A 22,514-nucleotide genomic window follows, 5' to 3' on the forward strand; every position below is an offset into this window, starting at 1 on the left:
TCTTAAAAAGTAAAATTAGCAATTAGTGACATGACGCATAAGTATGTATATGTCAAAACAGCTCCGAATGAATCTTATACGAGGTATATTTAAGGATTTGTGTAGTCATACATTTTTGTGTTTTTTATTTTATTTCCTTTTTTTAAGGTAGTAGTCTCATAAATCGACCGGTTTTGCAGGGTATTTTTTGGAAATTTTGTTAACTACTTAAATGAAATGCAAAATATCTGAAATTATTATAGGTTATTAATACTATATTAAATTATTCAAAAATATTTGTTTTTCATTTATACGATATTTTATTTAAATTATATAGGTTCAAAGTAGGTGAAAAAAAAAATATGTGCTGCTGGCCCGTGAGGTATCTCTAATTTGGGTAATCGAAAATAAAAAAATCCAACGGATTATTGTTCAGTAGGATTGTCATTCTGGCAGGTACTAGAAAAAAATAATTTGGTTGAAAAATAACAAAATGGCGGACTTCGAAAAAAAATGTACAATTTTGTTAGTGTTAATTGGGCTATAACTTGAAAAATAATGGATGAAAAAATATGATTCTAGTACCTGCCAGAACTACAGATGTGTAGAACAACCTGTAAAAATTTCAGCCCGATCGGTTCAACCGAAAATCTGTTATGCCTCGGGCCGACCGAGAAAACGTGGTTTCGAGAAAAACGCGTTTAAAGTTTGGCTAACAGAACTTTCATACTCACGCTAATCGTCGATGCCCGGTGCGTATAGCAAGCCTTCAGTCTCTTCGTATACGTCATTTTCTAATACTTTAGTAGAGGAGCTATGCGGTTCCGATGACAGGGAGTGGGGGAAGCTGTTTTGTGGTGTGGAAGGGGGATGGGTGGGGATAAGACTCTCTTAGTATGGTAGTGGTGGGGATGAGGAAGGAAAGGGTCTTATAGTGGGATCGCGTTTGGTTAGGGAGGGTGGGGGTATTTTTCACCCTATGTCACAGTTGGAAGGTCTTATAGTGGGACCGAGTTTGGTTAGGTAGGGGGTATTTTTCACCCTATGTCACAGTTGGAAGGTCTTATAGTGGGACCGGGTTTGGTTAGGGAGGTGGTATTTTTCACCCTATGGTACCGTTGGTTAGTTATCCTACGGGGACCTAAGTTATCCTACGGGGCCCTAGTTGAGGGAAGGTTTTTTCACCCTTCGAAGTCGATGGTTAGTTACCTTACGTAGCCTAACTATTTCCGACTCTGCTACACAGAAAAACTAGGTTGAGTTAATTGCTAGTTCCAGTAGTCACCGCTAGGTGACTGCCTTCCTTAATCTTCTTTCGCGCTAATGGTATTTTAATATTACGTAATTACACACACGGGTGAACTAGTTCAATTTAATTGATAGTACCAGTAATTGCCGCTAGGTGGCTACCGCAATCCCCCCTTTTCTCGTTAGTTAAATTGTAGATAGCTATTGTGATAAGTTGCTGATATCGTGCAAGGAATTAACTTTCCATCGAGCATGGAATTATAACTTTGCATGGCTTTAACAAAAACCTATGCAGCGAATAACAAAATATCCTCTAAATGAAAGGGTATAGTTTTAATAGTCTCCCCTATTGGGGAGAATAACAATTTAACATCAATTTCAGGAATATTAATATTTTGATAGGGCAACTTATTAAGTCCTAGCTGTTACTAAACCTATGTATCTTATAAAAGAGATTGCAGTTTCAAGATTTTCTTAGTTCAACGTGCTACTTCACTATGTCGATAAATAAATTCGGATCTGGTTTCAATACCGGTAAAGTGAGAAATTATTCACACAAAATTGACAATGATACGTTAAAGTTTGATAAAAAAAGGAATGCATTTAATGCCAAGAAGAAAATAATTTCAAACTTAGAATGTGATGTTACTGATGAGACAAGTGCTGTGAATATGGCTGCTCTGTTACGTAATTCGATGACTGTACGTGATAGCTTAATGAGGGAATTGTTTGAATACAGTGAAAAGCTAACTCACTATTACCTAAAAGGTAACCGCCTTGAGGAAAAAGTTACAACTCTGCTGAAAAAAACTGATGAAATTGATGAAATTGATGAAAAAATTAATGATATTAGTGAAAGAATTAATCAATTGAATGATAAAGTCAATTATATTGAAAATAAATTGGAGCGAAAAGTTGAGGCATTACGGAAAGATATGTATGGTAGATTGAAAATTGTTGCAAATTATATCTCTAATGAGCATCAAAAAGAGGAAATCACGACTGCCAATGAGAAGAAAAGAGAAAATGATTGGAATTATGCTCTAAAGAAACTTATATTACCGCCAGTGATTGATGAGCTAGTGTAAACATAATACGTAGTAGAATAGTCATGGGAGTGAGGAGAAGAAAGAATTGGTAGAAGAGTTACATGACAGACGGAATTTATTTATATATATAAAATGAAATGTTTTTACAATTAAACTTATAATTAAACAAATATACATAAAATTTATATAAATGATAAAAACTTATAATTGATCTGATATACAAATATATAAAAAATGAAGGAAATATACATCAATTTATACAAATATATAAAATTAAATGTTTTACAATTAAACTAATAATTAAACTTATATCAATATATATATATATATATATTTTATTCAATCATCTGAAACAGAGAAATCCAGTTAATATTTTACAAATTGTAAGTTTAACATTTGATACTCACATCTATTTGTTGATGTACCCATCGTGCGAAAACGTTTACCTCTTGATATACACAATGTATAGGCTTTCTCGTATGATTGGTGAACATTTTTACGTGTAGTTTACACGGGGTGTTGCAAGGTTTTATAGTGGCTATCAAATTATCAAATTTAGGACAACCAAACCTTTCCAAATTTGTATTTGGGATATCCAAGTAATTCAGAACATCCCGTTCTACATGTCCCCCTTTATAAGCTACTAGGGGGTATTCACAATCCAATTTTATGCTATTCACAAATTTGTAAATATCTTCTTGATTATAATGTTCATATCCTGTGTTGCAATATTTTATCCCGTGAATATTTTTGAAGACGAAATTTACGCTCTTTTGGTCCTTAGTCGATAAACTTTTATACGGCTCATGAACACGAAATGCACCGTAATTCGTATTTCCCGTAGTTAAGTTTTTGATTGCCACTTCTTTATGCACAAACTTTCTGTTTATCATAAACCCGTCAAAATCGATTATATGTGTAATATGAAACAGTGAAGACATTTTTAAAATGGAATGTTATTTGTCGTACGAATCAAACGTTCAAGCAATACTGATGCCTGTCCTACGATTTCTTCGAGCTTTTAAGCACTGTTAGGGAGGTGTCAACAATTTTTTTAATCTACGGTAGGAAGATGCCTATATTACTCTTAGAAAAACGGAAACGTCATTGGCTCTAAGAGAGAATATTTTCTGCCCTATGCTACATGTAGTGGGCGGTAATTCTAAGATGCTTTAAGGGATGACAAAACTTTTGTCCTACGGTGGGGAAATGACTGACCTGCCACTCTTGGAAGAACGGAAACGTCATTGGTCCTCAAGAAAATATTTATGACCTATGCTACGTATAGTGGGAGATAGTTTTGACCTATGGTGAGGATAGTAGGAGGGATGAAGAACAATTAGCTTGAAGAGAGGGAGAAATTTTTATGAAACATTCATATTTAAATAGAATTATTTTAGTATAAAAAACGTAGGCATAATGGCACCATCGTTCGTTGATTTTCAAGGATTCCGTTTGACGGATAAGTCATTTATAATCAAAGAATTTGCTGTTATACAAGAACAAAAAGTGTTCCATATTTTATTTTCACCGCCCTATTCATATTCGTGGCTAAGTGAAGAGGAGCGAAAGCGGACAGAGTAAGTATATGAAAAAGAAAAAATATATATTATTTTTGTTTAATATAATGTTTCTTTTTAGCTGGTTCTTTCTAAATTATCACGGTTTAAATTGGGCGGATGGCTACTCACCCTACTATAAATATAAAGATATTATAAGGAAGTATATTTATGATGATGAGGATGAGATTTTTGTGAAAGGAATTGAAAATACAAATTGGTTAAGAGATATTTGTAATTTAGAAATAACTAATGTAGATAATTTTATGTGGGGGGATTTTGATTTAGAAGATAGCTTGCATAATTCACATCTTCCAGCATGTTTGAATCATGAAGGTGTATGTGCCTTAAAAAATGTCTATTATATGAAATATATGTATGAGCAAAAATCTGGAATATATGTATAACTGAAAAACGCTTGAATCTATTTTCTAACATGTCGTTACCTGTCCTCAATGTTCTCTTACCCCCTGAAGTGTTTCAGAGATCCTTTATCTAAAGAGAGCTCAGTTTCCCACCCACTTTTCCTCAGTTCCTGATTAGTCCTCTCGAAGAAAAGAACAAAAGATGTCTCTACGAAATAGAGTTTTGAAAACGCAAGAAGAATATCGCGAGTGGGTACGCGAGTGTCGTGAATATATTCATAAACTCAGAATCTCTAATCGCAACGCACCTATAGGCACGCTGCAGAAAAATTTTGCAGAAATTGCACAAATACAGTGTCTTCTACTTAGAGCAGCTAAGGATAAGAGTTATTGTTTGAATCATGCTCTCAAGAATCCTGATTTAGGAAATCAGCATAATTATCATGAGTGGGTACGCAAGTGTCGTGATTATATTCGAAGTTTAAGAGATGCTAATAGATCTGCAGCTCCCGATACAGTACACAAAAATTTGACTGAAATAACAACTATCCAGCGTCTACTTCTGCATGCGGCAAAAAATAAGAAATCAATTGGAGTGAGAAAGCTTATTTGGAAAGATCTCGAGTCTTCATTTAAATCTCGAATATGTAGCGGAATGGTTGTAAATTATAATTATATAGAACCACGTGATTTTCTAACAGGTGCAAAAGACTTAGTACAGACCTACACAGAAAAAGTGTTTAATAACGTGAACGCAGTTAAGATAAATTGCATCTTTAACGGACAATTTATTTGTAAAGAGATAAGTGATATTAAACATATCTCAACCCGCAATGCAGTTTTATACAAAACTGATAGTTTTAGTGAATGGTACAATACAAATATAATAGAGAAAATTCTAAAAGAATTGAGTGAGTTTCAAGAGCGTGATAGCGGATGGGCGTTGGAAAAAATTCTGAATTTAATTATAAATATAAATTATTATAACCCGCTGCATATAGGTTGTGCCATCGAGCTTCCAGAATCTATTAAGAATAAACAGGCTGTGATAAACATACACAGTGATGATAATACATGTTTTGCATGGGCTGTAACAGCTGCACTCTATCCAGCAAAACCGAATACTCATCCACAACGAAAATCTTCATATCCTCATTTTACAAATGTTTTCGATGTTAGAAGTATAACGTTTCCGACTACATTAAAACAGATTCCGAAATTTGAGGAAGATAATGATGTCTCTATTAATATTTTTACTATGGTGGAAGAGACTGAGACGAATGAGAATACAATCATAGCACCTCTACAATTAACAAAATGCAAGAGGACCAGACACGCTAATCTTCTTCTTCTCGAGCATCAAGGAGCAGCACATTTTATATGCATCAGGAACCTTTCCAGACTGCTAAATGGACAGCTTACTAGAGGAAAACGCTCTCATCTTATTTGTGATCGGTATGTTTTACTATATATATATATATATATATATATATATATATATATATAATTACTGCTTCTATATTCTAATATTACTTTTTCCCTCCTATAGTTGCTTACACTATTTCCACAATGATGAGAAACTAAAATCGCATGAACGTGATTGTGCGCAACTCAATAAAAACATCAGAATTGTGCTACCTGACAAGGACCGTTGGGTTTCCTTCAATAACATGAAGAACAGTGAGAGGGTGCCATTTGTCATATACGCTGACATTGAATGCTTGCTTGAAAAAGTTGAGCAAACGGATGACGAAATTGGTATTTATCAAAAACACATACCTTTTAGTATAGGTTATTATTTTAAAAGCGTTCGTGATTCATCGCTCTCAACTTACAAATCATATCGTGGACTCGAGTGTATAGAATGGTTTGTGCGAGAACTCGATAAAATTGCTAGCATAGCGAGCGAAAAACTAAAGACTGTAGTGCCTATGAGAACGCTAAGTATTAGTGAAAATTCAAGGCATTATACTGAGCCCAACTGTCATATATGTAAAAAGCCGTTTCTTCCAGATCAAATACGTGTTCGCGATCATGATCATTTAACTGGTAAATATAGGGGACCTGCTCATAATAATTGTAATTTAAACTTTAACGATTCGCATGTAATACCTGTAATTTTTCATAATTTATCAGGTTATGACGCACATTTTATTTTCGGTACAATCGCTAACTTGTATGAAGGTTCAGTACACTTGTTACCTGTACATAAGGAGAAGTATATTTCATTCACTAAATTCATCCGTAAATATAATATACAACTAAGGTTTATCGATTCTTTCAAATTTATGGCATCAAGTTTAGACAAATTGAGTTCATATTTAACGAGATCACAGTTAAAAAATTTAGAGTCAGAATTCTCATATTTAAACATAGAACAATTTAACCTTCTGACAAGGAAAGGTATTTTTCCTTACGATTACATAGATAGTCTGAACCGTCTGGAAGAAACTGCTTTACCTCCACGCGAGATATTCTATAATAGATTATCCGATAGTGATATTAGTGAGGGTGCGTATAATCATGCTAAGGAGGTATGGACCAAATTTCAAATACGAACACTTGGGGAGTATAGCGATCTCTATTTGAAAACTGATGTACTATTGTTGGCTGACGTTTTCGAAAATTTTCGTGATAGCTGCATGCAAACTTATAATTTGGATCCTGCTCATTATTATACACTCCCAGGCTTCACTTGGGATGCAATGCTCAAACATACAGAAATAAGATTAGAACTTTTTACTGACGTAGAAATGCTGCTTTTCGTAGAACGAGGCATACGTGGTGGTTTAAGCCAATGCTCGCACCGCTATGAAAAGGCTAACAATCGGTACATGCAAAACTACAATCCCGAGGAACCTTCTAAGTATTTAATGTACTACGATGTAAATAATTTGTATGGGTGGGCAATGTCTCAACCGCTACCTACTCACGGATTTCGCTGGATTGAAAATGTTAATAATTTGGATATCTCTAATATACCGATAGATTCACCCGAGGGTTATATTTTAGAGGTTGACTTAGAGTATCCAAGCATGCTTCACGATAAACATTCCGACCTTCCATTTTGTCCCGTACGTGATGCACCACCGGGTACACGTCAGAAGAAGCTACTTGCAACTTTAGAAAATAAGAAGCGCTATGTTATACACTATCGTGCTTTACAGCAATGTATGCGAAATGGTGTTGTCTTAAAACACATTCATCGCATTTTAGGATTTCAGCAGTCCACCTGGTTACGTAAATATATCGATTTGAACACTAGTTTGCGTGCAGCATCTAAAAATGAGTTTGAGAAAAATCTTTTCAAATTAATGAACAATGCGGTGTTCGGTAAGACTATGGAGAATGTTAGAAATAGAGTTGATGTGAGACTCGTGAGTAAGTGGGAGGGAAGATATGGTGCTGAAGCAATGATTGCTAAGCCTAATTTTCACAGTCGCACTATATTCAGTGAGAATTTGGTCACGATTGAATTAACAAAATTAGCAGCTAAATTCGATAAGCCTATATACGTAGGTATGAGCATTCTTGATATTTCGAAAACATGTTTGTATGATTTTCATTATGATTATATGCTTCCTACGTTCGGCAGCAAATGTAAAGCGTTATATACCGATACGGATAGTCTAATATACAGCATTGAGTGTGATGATATTTACACTATTATGAGGGAGAATCTTGCTAGATTCGATACAAGCGATTATTCTCCCAACAATCAGTACAATTTACCTCTAGTAAATAAAAAAGTCCCTGGGCTGATGAAAGATGAGAATAATGGGCAGATAATGACAGAGTTTATTGGACTGAGATCAAAAATGTACACATTTAAAGTACAAAATAAAATTATCAAAAAAGCTAAAGGTATTAAGACTTACGTTGTTGCTAGAAACATAACCTTCGAGGACTATAAGGACTGTTTAACAAATTTTACTGTACAAGTCCGCAATCAAAATTTAATTCGCTCAAAATTGCATAATGTTTATTCGATTACGCAACGGAAAGTAGCTCTCAACCCATACGATGATAAGCGTTATATCGTGCACGGAACTGTATCGACTCTACCATGGGGTCATTATAGAATAAATTAATTATATTTAAATTGAATAATTTTATTAATAAATATTGTTTTTACAAAATATTATCTTTATTTATCCATGAATTATGTTTATTATCGAATCCTAACCACTTCACAAAGACCTTATCACCCTTCTTACGTAATACCTTCTCCACTAGATATACATTAGGATTAGCAGTTTTTAAAAGTTCATATTCGTAGAATCCTCCGTATATATCAGTACCACTAGAGTCTCTAAGTAAATATGTAACAGGATTTGTTTTCTGCACTTTTATAATTTCAAATATTTCAGTTGTCCAATTTGGTGTGTATCCCTTTGCGAATACATTCTTGTATTTACTGATTCGTACAAAATCACCTACTTTGAACTTGGCACGACCAACAATCTTTATATTATTGTATACTGTAGTCAGGAGCATATTAGCATGATCTGGCGTCACATCAACTGGTCGCATTCCTATAGTACGATGTTTTCTTGCGTTGTAGTCTTCAACTAGTCGCTGCAGTATGCCTCGCCACTTATAATTTCCATTCAACGTAAATCGTTTCCACATTTCAGTCTTCAGCGTGCGATTCCAGCGCTCAACTATCGTAGCTTTCAATACGCTGTATGTTGAGTAATGATTTATTCTACGTTTTTTTATAAGCGATTTGAAATCACTATTATAAAACTCCTTGCCATCATCTGTCTGCAAATTTTTGGGACATCTCCCACTTTTCAGAATCTTCGTAAATGCGTCTGTCACTTCCTTGCCAGTTTTGGTTTTTAGTGCTACTGCCCATCCAAATTTCGACAATGCATCAATAACTGTGAGAATATAGTGGTAACCTCCGTCAGTATAATTCTTCATATCAACCAGATCTGCTTGCCAGAGGTCATCGAAGCCTCGTATTATAACTCTTCTACGTTGAAAATTCCGTCTTGCAGGCACATGCAGTTCTTCGACCAATTTTTTCTTTTCTTCACTATCCATAACTCTTCAGGTATGTGTTGGGTTTACAGGGGTACAACGAGCACTGATGGTAGTAAAACTTTCTTTTTCCTAATAAAACTCTTTGTCGAATTATTTCAAGAAGAATTCTCCTTAGCATGATTCTCCCCATGAAAAATAGCACTTTTTTTTTTTTTTTAATTCCGCATTATCTTCATTATATGTTTCTTTGATTCAGCATCCTCTTTAGTCTGATTCTCCATGAAAATTGATACATATTTCTTTAAATCTGCATTATCTTCAGCATGTTTCTGCATGAAATTACTCAATTTCACTTGAAAATCATTCAGCCTTAACTCGGTTTCATCCAGTCTTAACGCAATACTTCGTAAAATATCACTGTTTTCTTGCATTTCATTTTTAAGGTTCTCACGTACAGCATTCATATTATCCAGCAGAACACGCATATTCACAGCACATTTCTCATCAGTAGCATCAAATCCTAAATTTGAAATAATATTCCCCTTAGCATTAAATGCATTCATACGTTTATCAAATTTTAATGTTTCATCTTCAGTTTTGCGGAAATATTTTCTCACATTACTGGCAGTGGAAATACCTCCAAATTTATTTATCGACATTGTGAAGTAACACAATCAACTGGGAAATTATGGAAAGTGTAATCTCTTTTATAGGATAATACGTTCTTCATGAAGCTCCTCAATTATTGATTGTATCTCATTATGATGATTCGTATGTCCTGCAGCAGATGATGCAATCAAAAGTCTCAAACGTTCAACTAATTCGTTCGGATCATTCCAATGTACATAGTTCACTGGTTTATCATTAACACACATATAACCGCTACCTTTTACAAGATTCTTTGGAGGAAATAATGGGCTAATTATTTTCTTCCATTTATGACCCTTATTCCCACGAAGCTTTCCCTCGCTACTGTAATCTGCTCTGTGTACATTAGTTTGAGAAAGAATATTCTTATATGTTTTTAAATCATCTTCAGTATAATCATGTGGCTCTTTCATGAAGATCAATTCAAATAGACCAATAGTACCCTGATAATACTCCTCATCAATAATAATAAAATCTCTACGATCTACTTTAAAAGCACATTTTCCAATTCTCATTTTGTTAAGACTACCATCTTGTTCAACTCCAAAATTATAATCAATTATTTCCTTATTTTTACTCATAAACATCTCTATATATTTACGTCCAATTGCTCCATATTCTGACAAAGAACTATTTAAATCTATGGATCTTTGCAATGGCGATGATGGAGTTTCTGCTTGCATTGGTGATGGTATTGCTAAATCATTAACATCCTTTTCCACTTTCACTACCTCCTCCTCCTCCTCATCCCCATCCTCTTCCAGAGAAAGGTATAATGTTTCATTAGGTCGTGAATTTCCTTGCTCATCATCAGATGAAGGGGTTGGAATTTTAATTCTAGAGTTGTATGCGAAATCTTTACGTTGTGGAGTCGATGAGAGATAAGTCCTTTTACGTTTCGATGGAATAATCAAAGAATTATCGCTTACAGTAGTCTTCTGTAGCGGTTCCTGTTTATACTCATATTTCGGGGACACGAAGGTCATCTCATTATGTTCAGTGAGCTTCTTCAATGGCTCAACAATTGGTTTAAAAGTTTCATTTAAATTGGTTTCCATCATTTCTCTTCCTGATTTGAGTGCACGATATTTTTCACGAATTACTTTACTTTTCGCGGCAATCTTCTTTAGCAGCATCTTTTCTTCCATTTTCCTGCTTTCCATGTTCAATCCACGTTCAATCCACGTTCAATCCACGTTCAATCCACGTTCAATCCACGTTCAATCCACGTTCAATCCACGTTCAATCCACGTTCAATCCACGTTCAATCCACGTTCAAATCCACGTTCAATCCACGTTCAATCTACGTTTCCACGTTCAATTCACGTTCAATTTAGATTCAGTCCACGTTTTTATTTCCACGTTTATACTAGGTTTATTCCATGCTCATTTGATGTGTGTGTTTTGATGGACACTTAGCTCTAAACTGAACAATCTTAAGCAAACGGTATACTATTTAATCTTAGCATACTCATCGAAACCTTTCCGATATCTACCATTTTGAATTGTACTATCCTTGTCGATCACTAGAAATCCATAATCATGGTGCCAGCACTTTGAACACAATTCATTGAATTTTTCAAATGACATATCCGTGTTTACATGATCGTTATAAATATGTTTTAAATTAGTACCATCTTGCTTAAAGATTATGAGAAGGTTTGCATTATCACGAATCATGTGTTTAGGAATTTTAGCATAAGTCTGGCAGAGGTAGAAGCAGTCAATATTTGAATGTCTACCCATGGAGAAGTAGTCTCTGATATTATCCTGCTTATCGTTAGCAACATCATCAAATATGAAAATAGAATTGGGTAACGCCTCAGTTACCTTTACAACGTCGCTATTGTTTGAAAATTTAAAATATCCAATACCTTTTAGTCCTTTTAATAACCGTTCAAGGTATTGATACTTGGGTTGTTGAAGCGACTTTGAGTATACATAAATATTTTCAAATCTCACACCGTTAGGACTTTCTACGAGACTAAGCAGTACGTTTGTTTTACCGCAATTCGAGGGTCCGCAAATTATACTACGAATTGTAGATGGAAGTAGGGATCCATGACGTTTACTCCTTCCTCCACAACCCCCACCGACAATAAAACGATCGGCGTTGGAGACACGAATGTGCAGTGGTTGCTTTACGAAATCCATAACTGTAAAACTCTATGATCATGCAAGCTATTTATAGGCTCGAAGCAGATTATCTCATCAGTTCTCATTATGTCGTTGTTAATGTTAGATGTGCTACGTTTGGAGGATTTAACTATTGAGCAGCTTGAATACATTCCAAAAATTTTACTATTGAAGCGCTTTCCAAACAGTATTCGACTTGTTTGGTGTAAATTACCTGAGCACATTCGTGCAGATCCTGAAGTGCAACAATATCGTGCCTGTATGGAACATTATAATTTACCTAATCAAGATCAGTTTGATGGAATACCGCCTTCAATAAAAAATTGCTGGATGTGCCAACGAACCCGTTAGGAAAGCATGACATGATGAGATATGGTTGTGGATCTTTTTTCAATAAGCTGCTAAATAAACTACCCTTCGAGCTGCATGTACCTGGCTACAATTATTGCGGTCCAGGTACTCGCCTTCATGAACGGTTAGCACGTGGTGATCGAGGAATAAACCCTCTGGATGATGCTTGCCGTGAGCATGATATCGCATATTCAGTATATAAGGACCTGCCCTCGCGTCATCATGCTGATAAAGTACTTGCACGCCGTGCACGACAACGTATCATAGCTAGTGACTCATCCGTAGGTGAACGAGCGACAGCGACTGCTGTCTGGGCATCAATGAATGCAAAACGGAAACTCGGCTTAGGACTGCGAGTGCCTAGAAAAAGTACGAAGAAAAGAAAAATTCGTGTACCGAAAAAACGAGGTGGTTTATTGAGGAAAAAGTCACTTACTAAAACAAAACGGGGGGGTTTATTACCATTGCTTCCGCTGCTGAGTGCGGTGGGCGCATTAGCTGGCGGTGCAGCAGGTATAGCAAAGGCTGTAAACGACACCAAAGCAGCCAAAAAACAATTGGAAGAAATGCATCGACACAATCGCTTAATGGAAGCGAGACGGGGACAAGGTTTATACCTCGCACCATACAGTCGAATAGGAGAGGGAGTGAAAAGGAAAAGAAAATAAATGGACTTCCAAAATCTGGACCTACTAGTAATATGCAATTATCAAACGTCTGCCGTAAAATACCGCATTTTCGGGGAGTCTTTATGCGTACATCTCTACCTCAAAATGCGCAACGCAATGAGTGCGCAATTGTGAATCTTGATGACGAACAAGGTCCTGGAACACATTGGGTCGCTTACGTTAAACGTAATAAGCACGTTAAGTATTTCGATTCCTTCGGAAATTTAAAACCGCCAATTGAACTTGTGGAATATTTTGGACCTTCTGCTATAATCTACTACAACCACGACCAATATCAATCGTATGATTCAAGCATATGCGGTCAGTTGTGTGTCAAGTTTCTACGTGAACAATGTCTTTAACAGTTACACTCTCTGGCCGTGACTCGGTATTGGGGTCAGATTTTTTCCCCCCGATCGATCTTCGAGATGGACATTATGAACTCGGCCTCGTAGACTTTCAGAGCTTCAATTCAATCTCTAATGTTGATGAGACAAACAATATATTTTACGTTGATGATCAGGAGCTAACTATACCTACAGGTTGTTATGAGCTCAATGCTATAAATGACTTTTTACGTGCTCAGATGTTCGAAGGTGATGAAGAAGAAGTAATTTTTCTACGTGCTAATAATAATACATTAAAAAGTGAAATAAAGTGTAAATATCAGATTGATTTTACACAACCTAACAATATAGGCTCTTTGTTGGGTTTTTCATCAGATCGTGTTATTCCACCGAACACACTAGCTGAATCAGACGAGCCCGTAAACATTATAAGAGTAAATATTCTACGAATTGAATGCAACATTACAGCTGGTGCGTACACAAACGGTAGACCTCGACATGTTATACATGAATTTTTTCCGAGTGTTCCGCCAGGTTATAAAATCGCAGAAACACCGAAGAACGTCATTTACTTGCCAGTCATTGCGAAAGTAATTGACCGTCTCACCTTGCGTATTCTCGATCAGGAAGATCGTATAGTAAATTTCGGAGGTGAAGAAATCACAATTCGTTTACATATTAGAAAATGTTGATTTACAAGAATACTTATAAATCACCGATACTCGATGAGCCTATCAGTCCAACTGCTGCAGCAGGACAGAATACATTGAGTGAAGGTAACGCTGGAGGACAAAATACATTGAGCGAAGGTAACGTTGGCGCATCATTAACAAGAAGAAATATCACCTTTCTACAATCACTGGGTTTCAACGTTAGAAATAAAAATGGATCCATTAGATGTAACCGCTCAACCGGTGTTCGACAATCGCATCACTAAAATGGAAATGCATGCATACAATCCTTATGCAAATGCCTCATTGGGAAATAGTGATGAAATTCGAATTCCTATACAACAGCAAGATTTAATTCTTCTACCCTGTGAAAGTTATCTCTACATTGAGGGAAAGATAATCGTTGGAACCCGTGCTCCAGATGCAACAGCCCAAGATGTCGTAGGACTTGACTGTAATTCCATGGCATTCTTGTTTGATGAAATTCGTTATGAATTGAATGGTATTGAGATTGATCGCTGTAAGAATGTGGGTATTACTAGCTCCATGAAGAATCTCATCTCCTTAACTGCTGAGGAAAGTGCAAGTCTACGTCATTCAGGATGGTTTCTAACAGATCACAGGTCTACGAATCATTTCAACTTTTGTGTGCCATTGCAAATGCTGTTGGGTTTTTGTGAAGACTACAGAAGAGTTATAATAAATGCACGTCATGAACTCGTTCTTATTCGAGCACGTGATGATATAAATTCACTACATTCTTCGAGAAAAATCATCAACTCCAAAATTGATTTGCAAAAAGTGCAATGGAGGATTCCTCATGTATCACTGAATGATTATACAAAACTTAAATTTCTACGTTTGATTGAGCAAAACAAAAGTTTAACCATGGCTTTTCGTTCCTGGGAACTCTACGAATATCCACTTCTACCTGAAACACAGAGGCATACATGGGCCGTAAAAGCTGCAACACAATTGGAGAAACCTCGATATGTTATACTAGCATTTAGACAAAATAAGAAGAGTACGCAGCATATGGAGGTGCTTAGATTCAATGACAGTTCTGTTCGTGATGTTAAAGTCTATCTGAATTCAGAATTTTATCCATATGACCGAATTGATAGTGATAGCGAAAAAAACCGTTATTCTGTACTATATGATATGTATGTTAAATTTATCCATTCATATTATGCAGGAGAAAAACAGTCGAAACCAATGCTTAATTACAAAAACTTTGTGGAATACGGTCCTCTCTTCGTCATCGATTGTTCGCATCAAAATGAATCTATAAAGTCAGGCACTGTTGATGTTAAAATTGAGATTGATTGTACTAGAAATATTCCAAGTAATACTACTGCGTTTTGTTTAATTATACATGATAAAATCGTTGAATATAACCCGCTTACTAGTATTGTTAGAAATGTAAGTTAATAGACTAGATTTATATGTATCTTACTAATGTAGTGAGGGGTAAAGAAAAAATAAATAAATAAGATATAATAAACATTTATTGGTGTCATTCCTTAAAAACATTCCTTACAAACATTTCCAAAATTTATCTTATGATTATCATTGGGTAACTTTAAATTCTAAATTATTGTATCGTCCTCCAACATATAAGATTTTTAATGTATTCGCTGATGCAGCATTTTGAAGTTCTTTGATTAGTTCAGGCGACTCCAGTAATTTCATCATCCTTGAGGGTAGGAAGAACCATTCGTCGGTAGCCAGCTTCGCTATTAATTTCTCTCCATATTTGGTCTTAATTTTCACTAATTCAGTGATTTGATACTCCTTATTCTCCTCAAAAGTATTCAGCTTTACGAAAGTCTTAGGTTCGTAAGTTACACTTGCAAGTGCATTGATCTTGGTTAAATCCATTTTTCTGTGAAAAAACATAGAAATTGAGAAAAGAAAAATATTGAAATAGAATAGCAAGAAAAGAGAATAATAATAAAAGAATAATTCTTACCACCCAAAAGAATTTCTGTGGTACAGCAAGGAAAATATTCGGAATATAGCTTTGCACTGGATCTTTCACCTCCTTGAAGCTTCTAATGAAAACTGACTGACTGAAATTTCCCGATTGCTGACAACAAGGGTTTTAAAAATAGTGGAAGGGATGAGATGCATTCATGGAAGGGGATGAGATGCATTCTTATTGGAAGTTAATATTTGGGTGGTTGGGTATTCTTTCCCACCTACGAAATTTGCGTCAAACAAGTCGTAACACGTTACAAGCGGTTTCTCCTGAATTCTTTTAATTGCATAATCATGTTGTAGACTTTTCTAAAGTGAACTGGGGAAAATTTGCGTCAAACAGGTCATGACACGTTACCAGTGGTTTCTCCAGAATTCTTTTAATTGCATAAACGTGTTGCAGACTTTTCTTAAGTGAAACGGTAAAATTTATGAGCACATTCCTCTCGATAGCTAGGCATATAAAAAATTGAGAGAATATGAAAAAATCGAGGATTTAAAAGGTCATAAATCAAGTAACAAGTCATGACATGACATGATCTCAGGCGTCAGGTACTCGAGCATATCCGTGCTAGAAGATATCAGCACACTCAGCAATCAGTTCTCCAATCGCTAGAATGGTGCCAATACAGCTTCTTAATGTCTAGGTAAAAGTTATGTTTTGCTTTACCCTTCAAAAAAAATGAAGTGCACTGACAACTCTTTCCCTTTCTAATACCTAGCCTGCTTGTTAGATGGATCGTATGATATGCTTACCTGAAAAGCTAAAAATGGCTAAAAGATAAGTCAGGGAAGGCTATAAAAATTCTTAAAACTGTTTTTTATTCAATAACTAAAGTTTTACTATCAGTTACTCATCCAGTCTCCATGTCTCATCCTCCTCCTCCTCCTCCTTTTTCATCCACATCCTCCTCTTGAAGGTTAGCTTCTCTATAGCCGTATCCCGTGGTACCGCGAATGTATAATTTTAGTCAAACATCTTTTTATCACTTTAACTAATTCGCTCGTAGAAAGGTAAATGATTTCTTGAATGAAAGTCTAGAGAGGGTCCATAGAAGGAGAGAATAGTGGGAGGATCTAGAATTGGTTCTGAATGGTCAAATAGTACCCTCTAAGGACATACTATAAGTGAGGAGCTGTAAGGTCTAATAAATTGGTGAACCTGGCCTGGGTATAGTAACAGCTAGGACTTAATAAGTTGCCCTATCAAAATATTAATATTCCTGAAATTGATGTTAAAATGTTATTCTCCCCAATAGGGGAGACTATTAAAACTATACTCTTTCATTTAGAGGATATTTCGTTATACGCTGCATAGGTTTTGTTAAAGCCATGCAAAGTTATAATTCCATGCTCGATGGAAAGTTAATTCCTTGCACGATATCAGCAACTTATCACAATAGCTATCTACAATTTAACTAACGAGAAAAGGGGGGATTGCGGTAGCCACCTAGCGGCAATTACTGGTACTATCAATTAAATTGAACTAGTTCACCCGTGTGTGTAATTACGTAATATTAAAATACCATTAGCGCGAAAGAAGATTAAGGAAGGCAGTCACCTAGCGGTGACTACTGGAACTAGCAATTAACTCAACCTAGTTTTTCTGTGTAGCAGAGTCGGAAATAGTTAGGCTACGTAAGGTAACTAACCATCGACTTCGAAGGGTGAAAAAACCTTCCCTCAACTAGGGCCCCGTAGGATAACTTAGGTCCCCGTAGGATAACTAACCAACGGTACCATAGGGTGAAAAATACCACCTCCCTAACCAAACCCGGTCCCACTATAAGACCTTCCAACTGTGACATAGGGTGAAAAATACCCCCTACCTAACCAAACTCGGTCCCACTATAAGACCTTCCAACTGTGACATAGGGTGAAAAATACCCCCACCCTCCCTAACCAAACGCGATCCCACTATAAGACCCTTTCCTTCCTCATCCCCACCACTACCATACTAAGAGAGTCTTATCCCCACCCATCCCCCTTCCACACCACAAAACAGCTTCCCCCACTCCCTGTCATCGGAACCGCATAGCTCCTCTACTTACTTTTTCTCCCCTCCGAGCCATTCTGCCTATTTTGGAAGAGTGTGCTGCATCTTTTTCTGCTTTCGATATGCGGTGAGTGTTGTAGCGCCTGGCGTACGTTATAGCATTTAAGCCAATAGTGATACCCATCGTCTCCATAATTTTCATCAGAGGTAAAAACCCTTCATTGAAGATGAATGCAGCTAACCATGCAGCAATTTCAAGGGTTTTTTTACCAACAAAAACATGTTTTGGTGCCAAATTCCAAACGCAGTGGTTGAAAGCCTCGTTGTTGTTTTGCGTATTTCGTCCCAAGCATCTAATGAGAAGATCATTGGACGAAAGGTCTTCATAAATAGGCTTTAATAAATTTGCAGTATCTTCATGAAAAGCAGGTGGATGAACAAAAATGTCTTCATTATTCTTGGCTTTGTGTTTTTGATAACTACACCACGAATCAGGACCCTCGGGACAGTAAAAATGCTGTGGCTTTTCATCAGTAGATGTCAGATGATAAAAAGTTGCCCAAACAGCCTTTTTCATTTCTTCGACTGAGTTTTCGTTTCTGATAATTGCTAACCCATAATAAGTACTCAGTTTTATCAATAAATTGTTAGTGAGTGAGAGATACTTTTTTTTAGAAGCTTCACTACTTCCTGCATCCGTTTTTGATTTGCATTTTTTTTCTGTTTCTTGTCTGTTTCTCCTCCTGATTTCCTTGCTCCTTTAGCTTCTTTTTCTTCAGTAGTTTCTGTTTTTTTTTACCCTCTCTAGCTGCACAAGTGTTTTCTTCGCTTCTTTGACACGCCTGTACATACGTTTTTTTACATGTAAAACGCACTCACTTTTTTCCACCTACGGTTCGCCGTTATAAACATCAGCTTGCAATAAGTTTTTAAAAGTCTTTGAGTCGCCGTCACCAATATACTTTTTGTATTTTACATTGTATTGTTCGATTGATCGGCTAAACATTTCTATTATTCCGTCAACCTCCATTTTTTCAGGGCTTCCTTCGTGGTTTGACGAACATTCGTTCCTATGATTATCGTACCACTCCAAATACTCGTCCGTTTCTTCTCTCCCTGCCCACTTTTCACATGCTTTGCAGACCTTCGATTTTACAACCACATCTATGATTTTATTGGTATATTTCCCAATCAGAGTAGCAAATCCTAGAAGTGATGTGTAACCACGCTTTGCCCATGATCCATCGCCAGAAACAGTTATTTCGTCTTCGATGTAACCCTTTTTAACATTTTCTTCTTTTTCTTCTTCTACGGCTTTGTGAAAAACAGATTTTGCTACGACTTCCACAGCAATATGCATTTGTTGAAGGATACTGTAGTAATTGTTTTTACTCAATCCAGTTCCTAAATCCATCATTGCACAAAAAAGATTTATGCCTGATAAGCCAATGCCAAGTACTCTCATAGCAAAAGTAAAATGCCTGTTTACTTCAAATGCGTTTTTCACTTTGGGACAAGAGTCAATTGTAAACATTCTATCACATTTACATTTGATGCACAAAGTAAATCTTAATGCAATATGTGATTTTTGTAAAAACCGTATGTCACTGTTACACACTTTGCATTTTAAGACGCTTTGTAAAGCTGTAAACACCAAATTAAAACAGAGAAGAACGTACGAAAAAGTTTTATCGACTAACGGTTCAAAATCATCTTGATTTGTTATTTTTTTAGCAGAAGTGCTGACGAACTCCTTACTACTTTCAGAAGTATATCTGTTACCACAAAATACTTTTTTTCTAGAATTTTGTCCAGGACTTCTACTATTTCGTTTCTTTCCTTTCCTATCTATTTCTACGTTTCACGGATATTTACGGACGAACTAACGAACGTACACTGGCAAAACGATTTGAATTTTGAAGGTATTATGCTCCAAGATACCTGTATACTAACACAGGTTTATTATTTTGTATTCCGAAAGGTACAAGAAGTCCCAAACAGATATGAAGGTGATGGGTCATAGCCGAGGGGACCGACTGTTAACAGCTGTCGCGCAGCTAACAGCGCGCAAGCTATGCAGCGCTGTTTAAAATGTCCTATAACTTTATTAATATTTTGAATTTTGGTTTAAAATTTATACACCATATTTCAATGATATCATACTTTCGAAATATGCAAAAAAAAAAAATTCGAATTTTTTGACCCGAAAAATGAGACTACTACCTTAAGTTATTATAAAACAGTTTATAATTATTTTGATTAGTTTTAAAAATTTGAAATTATTTTTATACTCGTTTTACATCTGCAACATGAAAATATAAAGAGTAGCTGTTACAGTAATATTTATCACATTGATTACAATTGTATGAAGTTCGTTTCTCATAATTACAGCATGCTTTTCGTTTTGACATTCTTTGTCTTATATGTAATTTTTAGATCACCAAGCCTTGCTTGTTGGAAATAATAATTAGCAACACTCATTGCAATATTTTCGGAACTGATTTTGTATTCACCTTTGCAAGCAGTGTTTTTCAGAATAAAAGCGTTAGTCAAAGACGATTGAATTATTCTCATCAAAATACACCAAGTCCACTTCTTACTTCTTATTGATGGTAATAATCTACTGCAATATTTGGTCCGTATTTAACATACGAAAAACCAAAGGCACTCAAAAAAAGAGTTCAAGTTGTGCACGACTGCCAAGCCGATAGTTCCATTAACCTCTCTTCGAAGCCCGCGCCCACCGACGATCGGGGAGGATCGAATCGAATCGATTCTATATTCTCCTGAGATTGGGCAGAGGAGGGGATACGATAAAGGACGAACTAAAACGAATGAAAACGAAATAGAACGATAGGACGAAGGACCAGACACTCTCGATCGATCCAGCGATCTCTCCACGAGACGGTGCAAGTCGATGCTTATATAAAATATTGTATCATCAATAAAAACAGTTTTATAAAGTTGTACTTTTAAAACAAATTAGAAGTGATTTCAAAATATTATCATCGACAATATTGGTCATGAACATCGACCCCGTCCATGTTGTTATGTGCAGTACACATCGCAATCAAATAGATATCCATCTGGTCCACATACCGCCCACATTTTTATGCCAAATCGAACTGGCTTATTTCTAATAAATTACTTTATTCCTAATCTTCCATAAAATCTTATCATCATCTCATCCACCGACAGTGCTGTTTGAACAAATTTGAAACTGAATATTTCTTCGAAAAATATTTAAAATTTTACGAATACGCCAAACTTGATCATCATTATTTTCATCAGATTACTTTGAGCATTTCAAATTCTTTTTTATGAAAATAAATCGATCACTAGACATTGACTGTTTTACTATTGGACACTCAAGAAGAGGATCATTTGACCAATAATCTTTGATTTCTTTACGTCGGTTGAAAGTTGTAAGAATTAAAATACCAATAAAACAATTCAACTCAGGAATCGTGATATTCAGACCATTTTCAGAAGATGCCTGCAAAATATAATTTTTTTCTCCAAAGAAAAAAATAATTTAAATAAATCTACTAGTGAACTATTCTGATTTTTTTTTATTTCATTAACTTTCAACAAATACTCGTTTTTAGGTACATTATCACATTCTTTTCACCTATCACCCAATTATATACATGTTCTTTTTATAAATATATTTGAGAATCAGAGTACTTATCAAAAACTTGTTTATATGATAGTATCTGGTCCAATTTTTCACTATAATTCTCTTCTTGAGACTTATTATAGATAGTTTCATTTTCGTCATCAAAATTCGATTCTGAATCATTGCCATCAGAATTCGACAGAAATGTTACCTCAACATGATTATCGAGTTCAGAAACTTCACAAATATCTTCTTGCATAACTAAAGGTGACATTTGGGATACTGGTAAATTTTTTTTATTTGATCGGAATTTTCGTGACATCTTGTTTACACAAAGTGTAACAATCAATAACTTCAATATTCAAGCTTTTGCTTTTAGTACACGAGTCGAAAACGACGAACTATATAAATATTGCAATACTTCTAAAATTTACAAGAATCGATTTTTATTTATTAAAAAAATAAATGTAAGACTGTAGGTACAATTATGAAAATCTCAGTTAAATAAACTAATCAGAAAGATTGAAAATAAACATGATTAACTAAAAATGTTTTAAATATAATATAGATTGAGGACAATAAATTCCAATGTAATATATATATATATATATATATCAGTACTAAATCCTCAATCATATGTACAAAGAATATGTGATAGAAGAAATGAGATAGAATATGTGATAGATTATGTAGAGCAAGAAAATGCTATATGCACGATGTTGACCACGCAAATTCATAAATATACTTTGTTTAAGTTTCATTCGGATCTCTTTTGATATATACATACTTGTGCGTCATTTCCCTAATTGTTAATTTAAATTTTTAATGTTAAAAAGTCAAGAATTGGAAGATATTTGGATCATTGAACAAGAAAAGTATAAACAACTTGAGAAAAATGCGTTTTTC

At 35.4% G+C, this 22,514-nt stretch overlaps 1 protein-coding gene and 1 pseudogene across 1 annotated transcript in view; both read right to left on the reverse strand.

Annotated features, from left to right (window-relative positions):
• Positions 1-22,514, reverse strand: part of LOC136778025 (opioid-binding protein/cell adhesion molecule-like) — a 1,000,824-nt gene that overhangs the window by 34,954 nt on the left and 943,356 nt on the right. The gene's annotated exons all lie outside the window — the stretch shown is intronic.
• Positions 715-21,930, reverse strand: LOC136777927 (uncharacterized; annotated as a pseudogene).

This window comes from Prorops nasuta, unplaced genomic scaffold (assembly GCF_024137725.1).
Source record: "Prorops nasuta isolate Cenicafe-Biocafe unplaced genomic scaffold, Cenicafe_Pnas_1.2 PNAS00013, whole genome shotgun sequence".
Taxonomy (NCBI): Eukaryota; Metazoa; Arthropoda; class Insecta; order Hymenoptera; family Bethylidae; genus Prorops; species Prorops nasuta.